The sequence below is a fragment of the Bombus huntii genome, chromosome 3 (assembly GCF_024542735.1).
Source record: "Bombus huntii isolate Logan2020A chromosome 3, iyBomHunt1.1, whole genome shotgun sequence".
Lineage (NCBI taxonomy): Eukaryota > Metazoa > Arthropoda > Insecta > Hymenoptera > Apidae > Bombus > Bombus huntii.
The window spans coordinates 15,500,351-15,513,909 of record NC_066240.1 but is presented as its reverse complement, the minus strand read 5'-3'; the positions used below and the strand labels follow the sequence as shown (position 1 = coordinate 15,513,909).

The 13,559-nt window shown below is 44.4% G+C and overlaps 1 protein-coding gene across 7 annotated transcripts in view; it reads left to right on the top strand.

Moving 5' to 3' along the window:
- Positions 1 to 5,871: 5,871 nt before the first annotated feature.
- LOC126863993 (zinc finger homeobox protein 4-like) overlaps positions 5,872 to 13,559 on the top strand; it is a 410,183-nt gene continuing 402,495 nt past the window's right edge. For 3 of the 7 annotated variants that reach the window (XM_050614831.1, XM_050614828.1, XM_050614820.1), the window contains exon 1: positions 5,873 to 6,198. The gene's annotated coding sequence lies outside the window, so the exon portion shown is untranslated. Of the gene's footprint in view, positions 6,482 to 13,559 lie in introns of all 7 variants that reach the window. The other 4 variants (XM_050614829.1, XM_050614830.1, XM_050614822.1 and 1 more) reach the window with 3 other exon arrangements.

Here is a 13,559-nt window from a genome sequence, read left to right as displayed (position 1 = left end):
ATTGCTCAACGCTTATAACGCATGTAGTATTTCACATTTTATGCTATTATTGTAACTTGAAAGATAAGTAGGAAATTCTTGGGCTATCACTGTTTATGGCACTTAACACATCGACCGTGTGTGACCCGCAGTTCGCAAGTTTTAGATCACAAAACATACACATCGTACACGCAAATCGTTGTTTTTGATAACTTTGCCTGTTTAACCAGGTAACGTCCTAATGCGAACTTCGACTATCCAAAACTCTTCGTAAGAAAGAATATTTATATCGGTCGATAAATTTCGTGAAAAATCGAATTTCACCGGTTACACTGACATTTGTCTGGCCCCATGCAAAATGTGAAAGTAATTATTTTTGCAGGTACTTACGCGGTGGTATCCATCATGTTCAGCACGTACGTACTACAGCGCTTAATAGAACTGTCCGTTTACCTCGTCATTACCGAGTCAATTATGTCTACTTTCCATGCCAGTAGTCTAGCATTATTTCGTCAAGTACAGTTCTTTATTGGATCCCAGTGATGTTTGGTTACTCGGTTACTTGGTGGCTCCGCGTTATAGCGGATTATATTATCTCTGCAGGAGTCTTAAAGAATTCACCGTGGCTGCCTCATAAGGTCACCGGTACGACCCATAAAATGTTACGTCTATGATGTAGTACACGCTTTCGTGGAGCACATTCGCTGGAATAATAAAAGCGTCATCTTGGGTGTGTTTCTGATCGTGGACATGTGTACCGTTGTAAATATTTTTCGCATTAACTGGAACGCGACGCGTCCTTCCCTCCTTCCCCCTCCTCCCATTCGTATAAAATTGCACCGGCAATTTCTTCGATTGCCCGTTGCTCTTCGAGCTCTTTTACCTATTCGTTAAGTACCTCCAGCACGATGCTAGTCACTCTTTAGTTTTACGATCCACGTGGCGCGATGAGACATCGATGGTTATATGTGCGACAGGTTTCCAAGTGTGCAAATTATTAGGAATGCAGCCTCTTACGTGTAGTTTACGATTCGCTTTCATTTTTGTCCGTTACTCTTATTTCATTGATAACAATATTTATCTATCCGTTCACCATAGAACTTATACCTAACAAATTATAAATATATTAACATAAAAAATTTATCTGCATATGGTAACAAATAATCTTTGGTGGAATAAGAGAAATAATAACGATGACATTTATTAACTTTACGATAATCATGCATAATGTATTTATTATTTTTTATTTATACAAAGTTGCAATATATTATCGATTGCGCAATTACATCGTTATCTAAACCAATTCAAGGACACGAATTTACCATTTCTCGCTCTTCAAAAGCATGTTTCTTTGTACATATGCAAATCTAATTGGCATATTCTTTCGTTATGAATTTCGTTTTAATTTATGGCTCGATATAAGACATTAATTACCGATATTAGCGTTTACATCGGTTCGTAAAACGTTAAATAAAATTGATTTACGTAACGTCACGTTGATCGTATGACGCGTATGAAAGAGATCTACTTGATTTACTATGATCGTGGTATTAATGAACTCGCTTGTACTTCGATTTACGGATATAGTGCAACATTGACGAGTCACCGTTTTCGTTCGGTGACTATTTTTCCCATCGAAACCGTGGGTTTTATGGCACATACGTAGGCGATATCGGTCGCGATGCACGACTGGAAGAAAGAGAGGGAAAAAAAGGAAAAGAAGGGAAACCAGCGAGCCGTTGGCAAGGAGCAGCTGACGCCCCGAGTTCTTTAATTAAAACTGACCGCCCGCTTTTCTTCCTCGACCAAGCAATAACGAGATTTATTTCATAATACCTCCGAACTCGTTCACCGTGTGGACGAACGTCTGCAATTTCTCAGAAGATAGTTTCTCCTTCTTTCCGAAAATTTCGTCCGAAATAATGCTTACGTTACTGATCAAACACACGCGAGGACACCAGATGGAATATTGCTTATCGACATTGACTATCAAGAAATTAGTTTATCTACAATTAGAGTTAACTGAGGCAATTGGAAGCAGTTAGAGAACGAATAATCCATTTGTAAACACGATTTGTAGTAGAATTCGTAGAATATTCAACGACGTTTTAAATTCTGTAGAAAATCAGGGTCATTTCGAAAGGAAAATTACAGCGGTTACACAACTGTAATTTGTCATAAGTATATTTACTTGGAAATTTCATTTGTTTTTATCGTCATTCCACTTTGTATCTATGGAAATACTATACGATTATTTGCATATCCGAACAGTGTATTGAAAACGAATCGTGAGAAGTATCGTGCTGCAGGTTTTGTCTGATAAGAAATGTAAGTAAATGATAAGTAGCGAAAAATTATAGATCGTTTCTTCTTTTTTAATTATTCAAATATTTTATAAACTTACGTAGAAAAGAATCTGTTTGAGCGTAATTGTCACTCTACCAACATTCTTAATGCAACAAACGTTATGATCTAAATATGCATCGCATATTTGCAACGCATTTACTAGGACGGCTACCATAACGATCCAATAATAGGAACAAAAGGGATGATCACGTTGATTCGCTTGACGAACAACAAGTTTTTGCAAGCATTCTGTCATAGTTGGTTTTTGCCCTGCGACACAGGGTTGACGACAGTTGAATGGTGTTTTTATTTGAAAAACAAGAAACGACGCGCATCCTCCAGATTCAATCGAGATACGTGTTTCCAGCAAACAATCATAAAAACGCGGCATGGCCATGTCGAGTGGTGTGGCTCGTGCAGCCGGCCAATTAGGGAAAACTCGTGAGATATGTAGAAAATATTGATTTGTATAGTCGCGCGTGCTCGTGGCCGGCACCGCGTTACAACGACGAGCCCGTCGCGAGCGTCGCGACGCGGAAATCACCGACACTATTCCTAGCTGCACAACACTACCTTCAGCCACTATGCTTATGTTGCATCTCGAACAATACGAGCATTTCTTAAAGAATAATTCGTTGAAACGTCTCGGTTTCTCTGGCAATTATCGTGTTCAACGAGCAACTTGGAACACGATATATTGTATGTAAATGTCATCGTAGTCAATTCAATAAAAAAAGTACATATTTCCCTATTTGTATGCGTGTCATGGCAAATTGAACGGAAAGATGTAATTATTGTCTCCTGTTATATGATTTATAACATTAATTTACGACATATTTATGGGATATACGTGCTAGCAATACAGGGAGGCGAGGTGGTAAAATCGCGAGGAACCACATGTCTATACGTGGTTCTTTCATTTTTCCTCTAATATGTTCGTGATTGACAGAGAACTAAACAATCTGCTTCTGATATATTCGTAAGTTATTAATTCGTTAGACTGTAGACTTCAACTTTGATGAAAAAAATAATTAATAGTAATTATTACGACATTCGCTTAGAACGATAAAAATAATAAGGAGGCGATGGAAACCTTCAAAGCATCGTCTGACTCTCCTAATCGTCTGATCCTCGTTAGATCGCGTAAAGTAAGAAAGGTTATTCGTGAAATAGCTACGATTTCCAGCGATCGCGAGCGATGCCAGGATTTTTCCTCGATTCGTTTACCATCCGGAATTCTAGAAAATCTGTTTACCGGTTCCGGTTTGTTCGCGAGGAGCCGCGACGCTCGAGCTTGTTTCGAGGAAGGCCAAGGAATCGATGGTGGTGGTAGCGGGAGGGTGGAGGGGGGTGGACGGTAGAAGCACAATAAAATTTATTACGCTTAAAACGTATCTCGTAAAATAATGATAGCGCGGTACAGAATGCGCCATTCACGCGAATGCGCCATTTATCGGCACTTGCACCAGAGATTATCTCGACACCGTGGTACAAGGGTGATGGCGTTGGTCAATTATCGTCGCCGCGCAGGAAATTTAATTGATCGTGATAAACGATCAAATTGCCGGGGAAGGAGGTGCTCGTCGGCCCCGCTATATTTTTTTCACGTCGCGAAGTATGAAATTAATCCGAGGCACACAGCACTTAGGGTATTAGCAGCGAACTATCGGCCTCTACGAGCAAACGATAAAAACATCAAAAACCATACCGAACACCTCGTTCTGCAGATACTCGACAAGAAGGAAAATACTCGTATTACCCGTAGACTATAGATAAACGATCAACCGACCAACAAGTAACGCGTTATCTTTCCTTAGAAATGTTACGTACAAATTTTTGAGGTATAAGTAAGATCGATCGGAATCGAAATTAAACATTCACGGTGAATAGCTTTCGTTTTCACGTGGTAGACCGTCGGGTCGCCGTTCCGCTGGAAGTTCTCCGATAAAAGAAGCCGAGATACCGTTAGCGTAATCAACTTTTCTTACCCACGCAAAGCAATTACGATATTTTTTCTCGTGCACGCGGCTAGAAAAAAGGTCGGAGGAGAACGGTGAAAAAGCTGCGACGTGATCTATCGCGGCTAATTAATTCTAGAAATCGTACGATCCTGACGTAACGAGCATGCCAGTACGATCGATGTGAGACGCGCTGCCTCCGCGTCCGCCACGGCCTCCCAAACGGAACGAAAATCGTCACTGAGAACCGTTACGTCAATAAGGAGACACGATCGAGGTGGCCTATGCCTACTAATAGGTTGGTCAACGCACCCGTTATCCTTCTTCGTCAATTTGCATACTCATAATGCCAATAATGGCACGAAGCGCTGCAAGAATGCAGAAAACCAGACGATTCTGCCCTACTGCAGTTGTCTACCGCGTTGCGACTCGAAGCTTTTCTGTCAGTAACGATATAGAGGCAGAGGTTTTTCCTTGTTCTTTTTTACTTTCTGCGGATCTTTTGTGTTTCTTAAATACGTCAGAGCAAATGAGCTCATCCTCGTTTCAGCTTCATTCGCTGCGACATTCCGTTCTGGCACACAGCGGTCGCGACGAGTAAAGTATCGTCGTCGACGTACGTCTCGGTGCCAAGCTTCGATCCACTCTGATCTAATTAAACGCGCGAGTCCGTAGTAACGTTAACCACGACGACGAAACGGTGCACCGGTTGGAGCGATAATCTAGATCTTCGATTTACGTTGTTGCGATTCCCTGTCCGCGTGGTGTCTTTAACGGTGGGCCGGAATAGGATAACGCAACCAGGCGCCGTTACGAGCCAGTCGTAAATTCGCGATCACGGTATTGTCATGCTGGATAAAATAACGGGCGGCAACTTTCCAAGCTGGCGTGTCGAGCGATCGAAGTTTCTCCGACGGGATCGGAGATTCGAGAAAACGCCGCGGCCGCGAGCAAAAGTGGGATTCTTTATATCTGGCTCTGTGGTTCTTGACATTCGGATGGGTGGCCGTATCGAACGCGAAGGCGGACCGGACGGAGAACAATTAAATCTCTCCGACAGCGTGTCGAATCGTCTTAAATTCTGCTCAGTCGCGTCTGAAACTTGGAAACTTTCGAGCTAAATGGCACCGCGCACTCGACGATCCTCGCCTCTTTCGATCGATCGGATCGATGCGACGAAACTCTCCGCGCATCCGATCGAACTCTGCTGAACGGGGAAGAGGAACGACGCGTACCGAATGGTCGAAGAAAGATCGAAAAGCGCGAGACGCGAAGTTGGCGAAAGGCAAGAAAGAAGCGCGTTCCTTTCCGCTCAGCTGTTCTGCGCGCAGACACGTGCGCGCGTGGTTGGCGGGGGCGAAGCGGTCTCGCGTGTGCGTGCACGAAGCTACGTGTGGGAGCACGCGTGTATACACGAGGCCGCGCGTTCTATATACGTGTACCGTCGCGGTCGGGATGGTCGCGCGCGTGTGCCTCTCCGTGGCAAACGTGTACATGCGCGTGTGCGCCCCCGACGTACGTGTGCATCCGCACACACGCGTGGCAGCGATCGCGCGTCTGTCTGTGTGGAGACCCAAACGAAGGGAGGCAAGCCAGTAAGCTCGGGCGCGCCGCAGCGGCGAGAGCAGCCATTTTACTCGAATCCGGGTGGAAAACGTCGCCGCGGTCAACGCGATCGAATGTAACGCGCCTAGACGTGGTTGTTTCGTCGCGGTGGTCCGTCGAGCGGACAGGTTGCCACGCTTCCTGGGGATATTATACGCGTTGGCCGTGAGGATCGTCGCGCGAGTGCCGCGTCCAGGTGGACACACGGTCCTTCGCAGGTCGTACGGGCCGCATCGGGAGTTCTGCTGACAGGAGAACGTAGTTTCGCTGCGTGCACGTGTGCCACGGGGAGACAAGTGAGAGAGAACCGGTGAGGAAACGTGAGAGGGAGCCAAAGAGCGGTCACTCTCTCCGTCTTTGTCCGCGCTACTCTCGGTCCGTGTCGCTTTTCCTCTTCTTCTCTACCGCTGCTTCCCTCTCTCTTCGCCTCGCTGTCTGTTTCGGTGTCTGTCGCTCCTTCGGTGTGTTTCTCTTTGCCCCTCTGGTGGTACCTGCGTGTGGGTGCTCGCGAAGTCGCATCCAGAGACGTGGTCGCGCGAGTGCGAGCGAGCACGAGGCCGAGAGAGAGAAGAAACGAGGGAGCGTAGCACGAGGTGAGGCCATTCGTTCTGCGCAGGACCGTTTAAATTCGCCGCCTGCTTTGCATACCGCGTTTTCGCCGGCCCTACTCTGCCACCATCCTCCACCCCCCCTTCCTAAACCGGCTCCCCCCGCCTCCCATTACCCTCGGGACGCGCACACCAACACCCCCTGGTCGCCCCTTGCTTCCCGCCGATGTCTACCTTCCTCTCGCGACCCGCCCTTCGCGATTTTCCGCGACCAACCCCTTTGGGCCGCTCGTCGAATTTCGGTGTTTCCGACTTTTCTTCAAGCGCCACTCGTCGTATTCTATCCCTTTTTTAGAACCTAGCTCCCATCTCGCTCCTCGCGCGGAGGGGATTTCACCACGTTGATGCGCGTTTGATTCGTTGTCGCGAGGTTGACAAGTAATCGGCTTCTTTTGATTGATTTCGGAAGCTCGATCTTGAGCCTTATGCCTTACAAGCATTTGAAATTTCTTTGCGCTTGTTGTTTAGTTCGAACCAGAATTGTAGGTGTTTGTTGATTTCGATACAATTTTCGTTAGGTCATAGGTCAACTGTGATAGCTTGCGTCGAAATAAAATTACGTAACCTAATTCGTGTTTACTCCATACTGTTAGGATCTCCTATGAATCATAGGCTACGATTCGAAGATACCTACTAGTTGGATTTAAGGATAGAAATACTCCGCATAATAAATTGCTCGAATTGAAGTCTCATACTTTTGATGGCTTCTAAAGCATCCATTAAGCAACGGAAATTCTGGTTCAATTAAAATTTCCAGGGGCTGGCATCTTGGTTCGGTAGTTGAAATTGTTTTCGAAGACGGCGACTAGTTACTTTTCCCGTGCAACGGCCACGGTAGACAGCATTGACCTAGAAATTCGCAGACAGTGAAGAGCATCGTTGGGTTTCAAGGACCGTGTTACAATCCCGTGGTGAACAGCGCGGAAGACTTTTCTGCCTGGAAGCGGAGTCTCGTAAAAATCCACGTCGACCAACGAAAAAAGAAACGAAAGGAAAATAAGAAGGAAATACGGCGCAGAAAGAAAGATCGGTATTCGTTTAGTTAAGGAAACTTTTCCTACCTTTCTATGCTGCTTTAGTTTAAAATCATGTAACGTGTTAGGTATTTCTTAATTTGACGTTGCAAGAATTCAAGAGGGAGATAAACTATGCCTCGTGGACAAACGCTTGCAGCTAATTGCATGAAATTTCGAATAACACCTTGGATCCACCGGTTTACCACGTAGATCGCTAACTATATATATTTTAACGCGAGTATACGATGCTGAAAACTCGTTGGTTGTACGGCGGCGTTAATGCTGTCTCACGTAATGAGCGACTTGGCTCCAACGGGCGCATATTTTCTTTTACGATGCCTAAATATAATCTTAACGATGTTCTTATGGCCTAGACCAGTCGCAGCTTCGAGAAATCCGAAATTCTGCGAGGCCTCGATCCACGCGTTCGGCAGCTCGACCCGAGATGGTTGCGTCGCGGCGAAAAATTCTTCCATCCTATCCTCCTTTTCCTGCACGTACGCATACCACTTCGTCTATGAATCTGTCTGTGTGTTTGCTTGATCGTGCCTGTCATTGTGAACGTTGTGTCCCTTCCAAACAAGCAGATTCCTTATCGCGACTATCGAATTCGAGCCGAACGGTTTGCCTTTGAAATTTTTGGCAAAACGTTATCTACCAAGCCGATCGTTCGTAAGTTCAATAAAGAGACAATGACCGTTTGTTCGAAGATAGGTTGCCCGTAGTGCCTCTCGCATTGTCGCTTCGTCCGATCACGAGCTGTCTGATTATACGTTAGAATGTTCTACTTACGATTACGCCGATTCACCTTGTTATATAAGTTTGTGTGTTACGAATAAAAATTTGTTCGAATCCTCCACGACTTTAATCGTGTGTCTGTCAGTTTACTCAACCCGCCTGTACTCACCTTTGGACACTAACGTCATTGTTTTACGCGAACATACGAAATATTCCCGAAATATTCCTCTGTTGCGAAAATTAACCGCTTAGGTAGAAGCAAGTGGAAGGTTTTTGTTTCACACACAATTACGATCCACGTTGCGTCATTGAGTTTGAATGTTTCACGCGGTCACAATGAAGCATAGAACGATCGGTATTCCTAACACGATCCCATGAAAACGTATCGTACGCAAGAAGTCGGATTCCGGATTAATAATCCACGTAGAAATTAAATCTTTTTCCCTGTTGGGGGCCCGTTGACCGAATTATCGTTTTATCCGCGTTTCTTCGGCATTTTTCTAGCCGTCCCCCTTTTTCCTGCTTCGGTCGCGATTAACGATCGCAGTCACGTACGGCCAAGCCGACTGTCGATCGTTCAACGATCGTCACGTGTCAGCCGATTTTCCCATAAAACCTACGGAACGACTTTCGATCGATGCCAATCAACGATTATTATCCGCGTGCCCGGCGATCTTCGCCAGCGTCGGGCCTCGATCTTTTCACGATCGCGTTAGATCGTGCTACCTTGCGAACCTACGATTATCTTCATCGCGTTCGATCGCGCCACGAAAAACTCACGCTTCATGCGTTCGCCGATCGTTCTACAACGTTCCTGGTCTCTTTCTATGATTTTGCTTTTTTTCGTCGTTTATGGGTGGTGTGTGGATCGTAATCTTCGACAGCATCGAAAAATTCTAGGGACGAATTAAATTCCTAGGTAATTGTTTCCTGAAGGATTCGGCTCACAGATATACTAGTAATACATTTAACGATTTATTGAATCTTGTCTTCGAATTTTACGTGTATGTACCGTGAATGGCCTAAAAATGGCCTTCTCGGGATTATTTTGAAATTAATATTCCTAGAAAGGGATATTTAGACGACCATCGTTGCTTCTCGCCGAGAAGATACGACCAGCTATATTGTGCCAGTAGATTATGTTTGTCGACCAGTTATTTTAACAGAAATATTGATTTCTTTCACGAGTCTTTGTTTTCCTCCAGAACTTCCATTGTGACCATTTTATACAAGTTAAGGTACCTTTACTGACCACTCGCTATAATTCTATGCTTACTTCTAGAGAGGAATTAGAAGGCAAACTAAGAGAAATTCGAACGCGATATAGAATAAAAAGAATCACACGTAGATATTACCAGTAGTTTCGTATTTTCCTCTTAAACGTACGAAATATTCGAAAGTTAGAAAGATACGTACACAATGGACACGAACTAGCCACTAAAATCACAGTTACGTTTCAATTCTACTTCAAAAACAATTTATCTTCATACTCGGTTTCGTAACACGGTCGTGTTGTTACGGCCATTCGTGGCTCAACTATTTGACAATCGATTAAGCAGACGTTAGGTCGTGGTTTTAACATCAATTAGCGCGCGATCGTATTTCTTTATCGCCCGTCCATTACGGTTCCCCGAAGCATCGCAATTTCGCTGACGGAACAGCCCCGCGCTTTTCCCTTTAATTGTCGTGGCAGCTCCGCGAGGAACTTTCATTTTTTTCCCCCTTTCTCTTCTTTTTTTTTTTTTTATTATTATTCTCCCTCTGCTCGTGCCTCGCAGTGACATTTGCGTGTGCCTGGACGGGGGTACGTTCGCATCGACACGCTAGACGACAATTAACTCGACAAACCGTGCAACCGCCGTCCTCTCGTCCCGCCGTCACTCGATCGGCTCCCTTTCTTGCAGCCAGAGAGAGGGTGTAAACCCGTCATTATCCTGATTATGCTTCTATGCCGGCTAATCACAAGCTGTCACTCGTGTTATTGTTTCACTATGGATCATTATTTCTTTTTCCTTCTATTTTCACCCCTTTGCCCTCCTCTGCCCCACGATCGCGTTCTACCGGACGACGTTCCTTTCAGTCGCCCCCGTCGATACGACAACGGTTCGTTGTGACCCGCTTGATCCTACACGGTTGATCTTCGACGCGAAGGAGTCCATTAAGCGACCGGAAGACCAAATCTATGGATGTATATCTTTGAAAGAGACACATTAATCGCGTGGCGTAAAGGCTAATGGAGAGGACTCCATTTTCTACCTTTTCTGGTAACTTTTGCTTTTGAGATTTTACGATAATATCTGCGTAGATCGAGTGATTGATCGTCGTACTATGAAATGTACAAAATTGGGTGCTTTTGTCGGTATATTGATTGTCAAGTTTAGCGTATGTATAGCGTGACGGTACTAGATGGAATAATTGCAATAGAAATGAATTTCGCTCTTTTTAAACTACCGAAGATTCTTGCAACTTCGATCTAATGTTACTTCTTTCGAACTGATAAATTTAAAAGATCCTCGATATTTCCTCAATCTTTCTCTTTTGAAAACTTCAATGATCTGTTTGTTTTAAAAAGCGTCACTGTAGAAACCTGTTCGATCTGTTCATTGTACGTTATATCACGATCGAAATACAAAGGGTTAATATGTGTCGTATTTAGATCCTCCAATTTCAAGCATTCTTCGCGTATACAAAATTCACTCTGTATATTCGTCGCGAACCACCGCATGCATAATAACGCTTGGTCGTATAAAAGGAGCCAGAACTCCAACGAGACAGAACGTTGGATCGTGTGGACGTAACGCGCGATAATCGCGTACGAATTCCCGCACGTCGGCTTTCCCGGTGACTTCTGTTAGACTTCTAACGAGAGTGAGCGGTTGGTTTTGAAAGAGAGCAATAGATATGACCTCGGTGGGGTAGAGGGAAGGCGATAAAACGGCTGGCAGGATGAGCGACGAGTCGCGCGGCGTGAGCCGAGAAGGAAAAAGGGAGCGAGCGCGGTCGGTGGCACGCGTACGGGCGCGAAAGAGACGGGAAAATATAAAATAGCGAGCGACGTGTACCGGTTAGACTATATGCTCTAATTTTAGGCGATTGCCTCGCTCCCTCACCCGAGGATTATAATTAGATACAAAAATACCCGACCGCCACCCACCCATCCAACCGACAAGCCGACATGTCGAGCGAAAGCGCGGGTGCGTTCACGGATCCCGGATCCGAAAGCGCGCTTGCATGAAGCGCCATTCGCGTTGTCGTGCTCGTGTTCGTGCTGTTTCCTTTGCTTTTGCTCGTAGCGCGCGCTTACCCGAGTTAGAGTACTGGCCGCCGTCACGAGTACTCAAGAATCGGCCGAGAAAACGCCGTTTTGCTCCACTTCGTCTTGTCCGGTTAATTATTCAAGCTGTAAAGCCGCCTGACTAATTGTTAATCTTGAATAATAGATAAGACGAGAGTGGGTCTTCTGCCTTACGCTTTTCGCTCGTTCGCGATCCATCCAACAAGCTTTCGTGGCTCGAGTAAATTATTCGCGTGAAAGTTTATGCGTCTTCCCTTGGAAAATTGTGAGTATCGAGGTTAAATGGCTTTGAAAGGTTGATTAGGCTCTGCGGAATATAGCGGCGGAGCTTTTACCGCTGTATTTGTTGCGACACGTTTTCTTAGAAGGTATAGATTGAGTTCCAGAGAAAACTTGACGTATCGAGCGGTACGTTCGCTATAACAACCGGCCGATAGTTATTTACGAGCCGGATAAATAATTAATTAACGTGACTCGAAAGGATTCAAAGAATGTAACAGCTGCTCTTGCCCGGGTACGCCACCGTTCACTCACCCCTCGTCGAGTCTAGTCTAATACAAGGCAGCGTGGCTCGTTTAGGATCGTGGTGGGGGTAGTCACCCCTAATGCAGGGGAGGTAATTATTATACGAACCAATCGATACTTCGATGAACGACTCGGTTCTTCGTCGAAGGAAAAAAAGCACGCCGAGCTTCTTCCATCGAATTGATTACGTTCTCAGGTGGAACCGCTATTTTCTTCCTTTGTCAAATGAACTTTTTCGAATACGGACTTTCCGCATCAGAATATTATAGTGGCAAAAAATATTACGCATTTATCCTTCCCTTCTAAATACTTCTTCTAATATATCGAATGATATTCTGATATTCTTTCTGTATAAAAATAATTTTTATACAAAATCACATACGAAGTAGGATAATTATTTTTAATTATTTTTATAGGGGAAATTTTTCAACAATCACAAAAATATTATATTTGTTCGCGTATGTATGTACAGCTTTGAAAATCTAATGTACGTACATAATACAAACGAAAAGAACGATTTGCCACTAAATAATAAGAAGTTGTTAAGAAAAATGTAATTAAATAGCGTAGACACGATGGAAGTTGTAAGAGTAGAGCCAGATTCACCAATGTTTTTTTTCATTTTTATCGTATTATTTTTACGATCGTCGAGTATAATACAAATTCTCTGGATTCGCGAGTAAACCCGACAGAAAAATCATTTCGTACGCGGTTTACGAACACACGTTCGATTGCACGAAACGAGCTCGTGAACGCGCGTTTGCAAACTTGTACGCGCCGTCCGCTCGAGCCAGCGAAACTATTAATAATGCCAATAATTACCAATTATTTTTAAATGCCAAGAGGCCACAGTTAATTTCGGCACGTGAGCTCACGCTCTCCCACGCCGGCGTCTCATATTCATGCACAATACTTAAATATGCACCGGTTGGTCGATTTTACGAATACATATCATTTAAATATTGGCGTACATAGCATTTAAACGAAACTTCGCCCAGCTATAATACTCTCGGTCCCGATTAGTCAATATGTACGGTAATTTGGCCGTGATTCAAACCTTTCATCCACGAACGTCTTACACTTTGTATGTTTATAATATCGCTAGTTTTCCATTGAGATCGTTGTTGAAAATAGCCTGGGCGCATTTAAAAGTCACGCTTCAGACACTGCGGCCTTTCTTGCTCGACAAACAATGTTAACCAATGAGATATTTCAAGCCTTCGCGTCCCGGATTCTTATTACAGTTCGCACTGTTCCAGCCATAAAACGCGTTTTCTTCGAACGATATTTTGACATTTTGCCACTATTTAACGTTAATGTGCTACGAGATCACGCGCCATAAGATTCAATTGCGGCGTTGACCAACTTGTTAATACGTCACTTTGAAATCAAACAACTCGCACGTGAGAATTTCAAACTATATCGAATATTAACAAGTTTATTAACTCGTCCAACTTTGTTAACGACACTCAATCCCAATACGACGAGT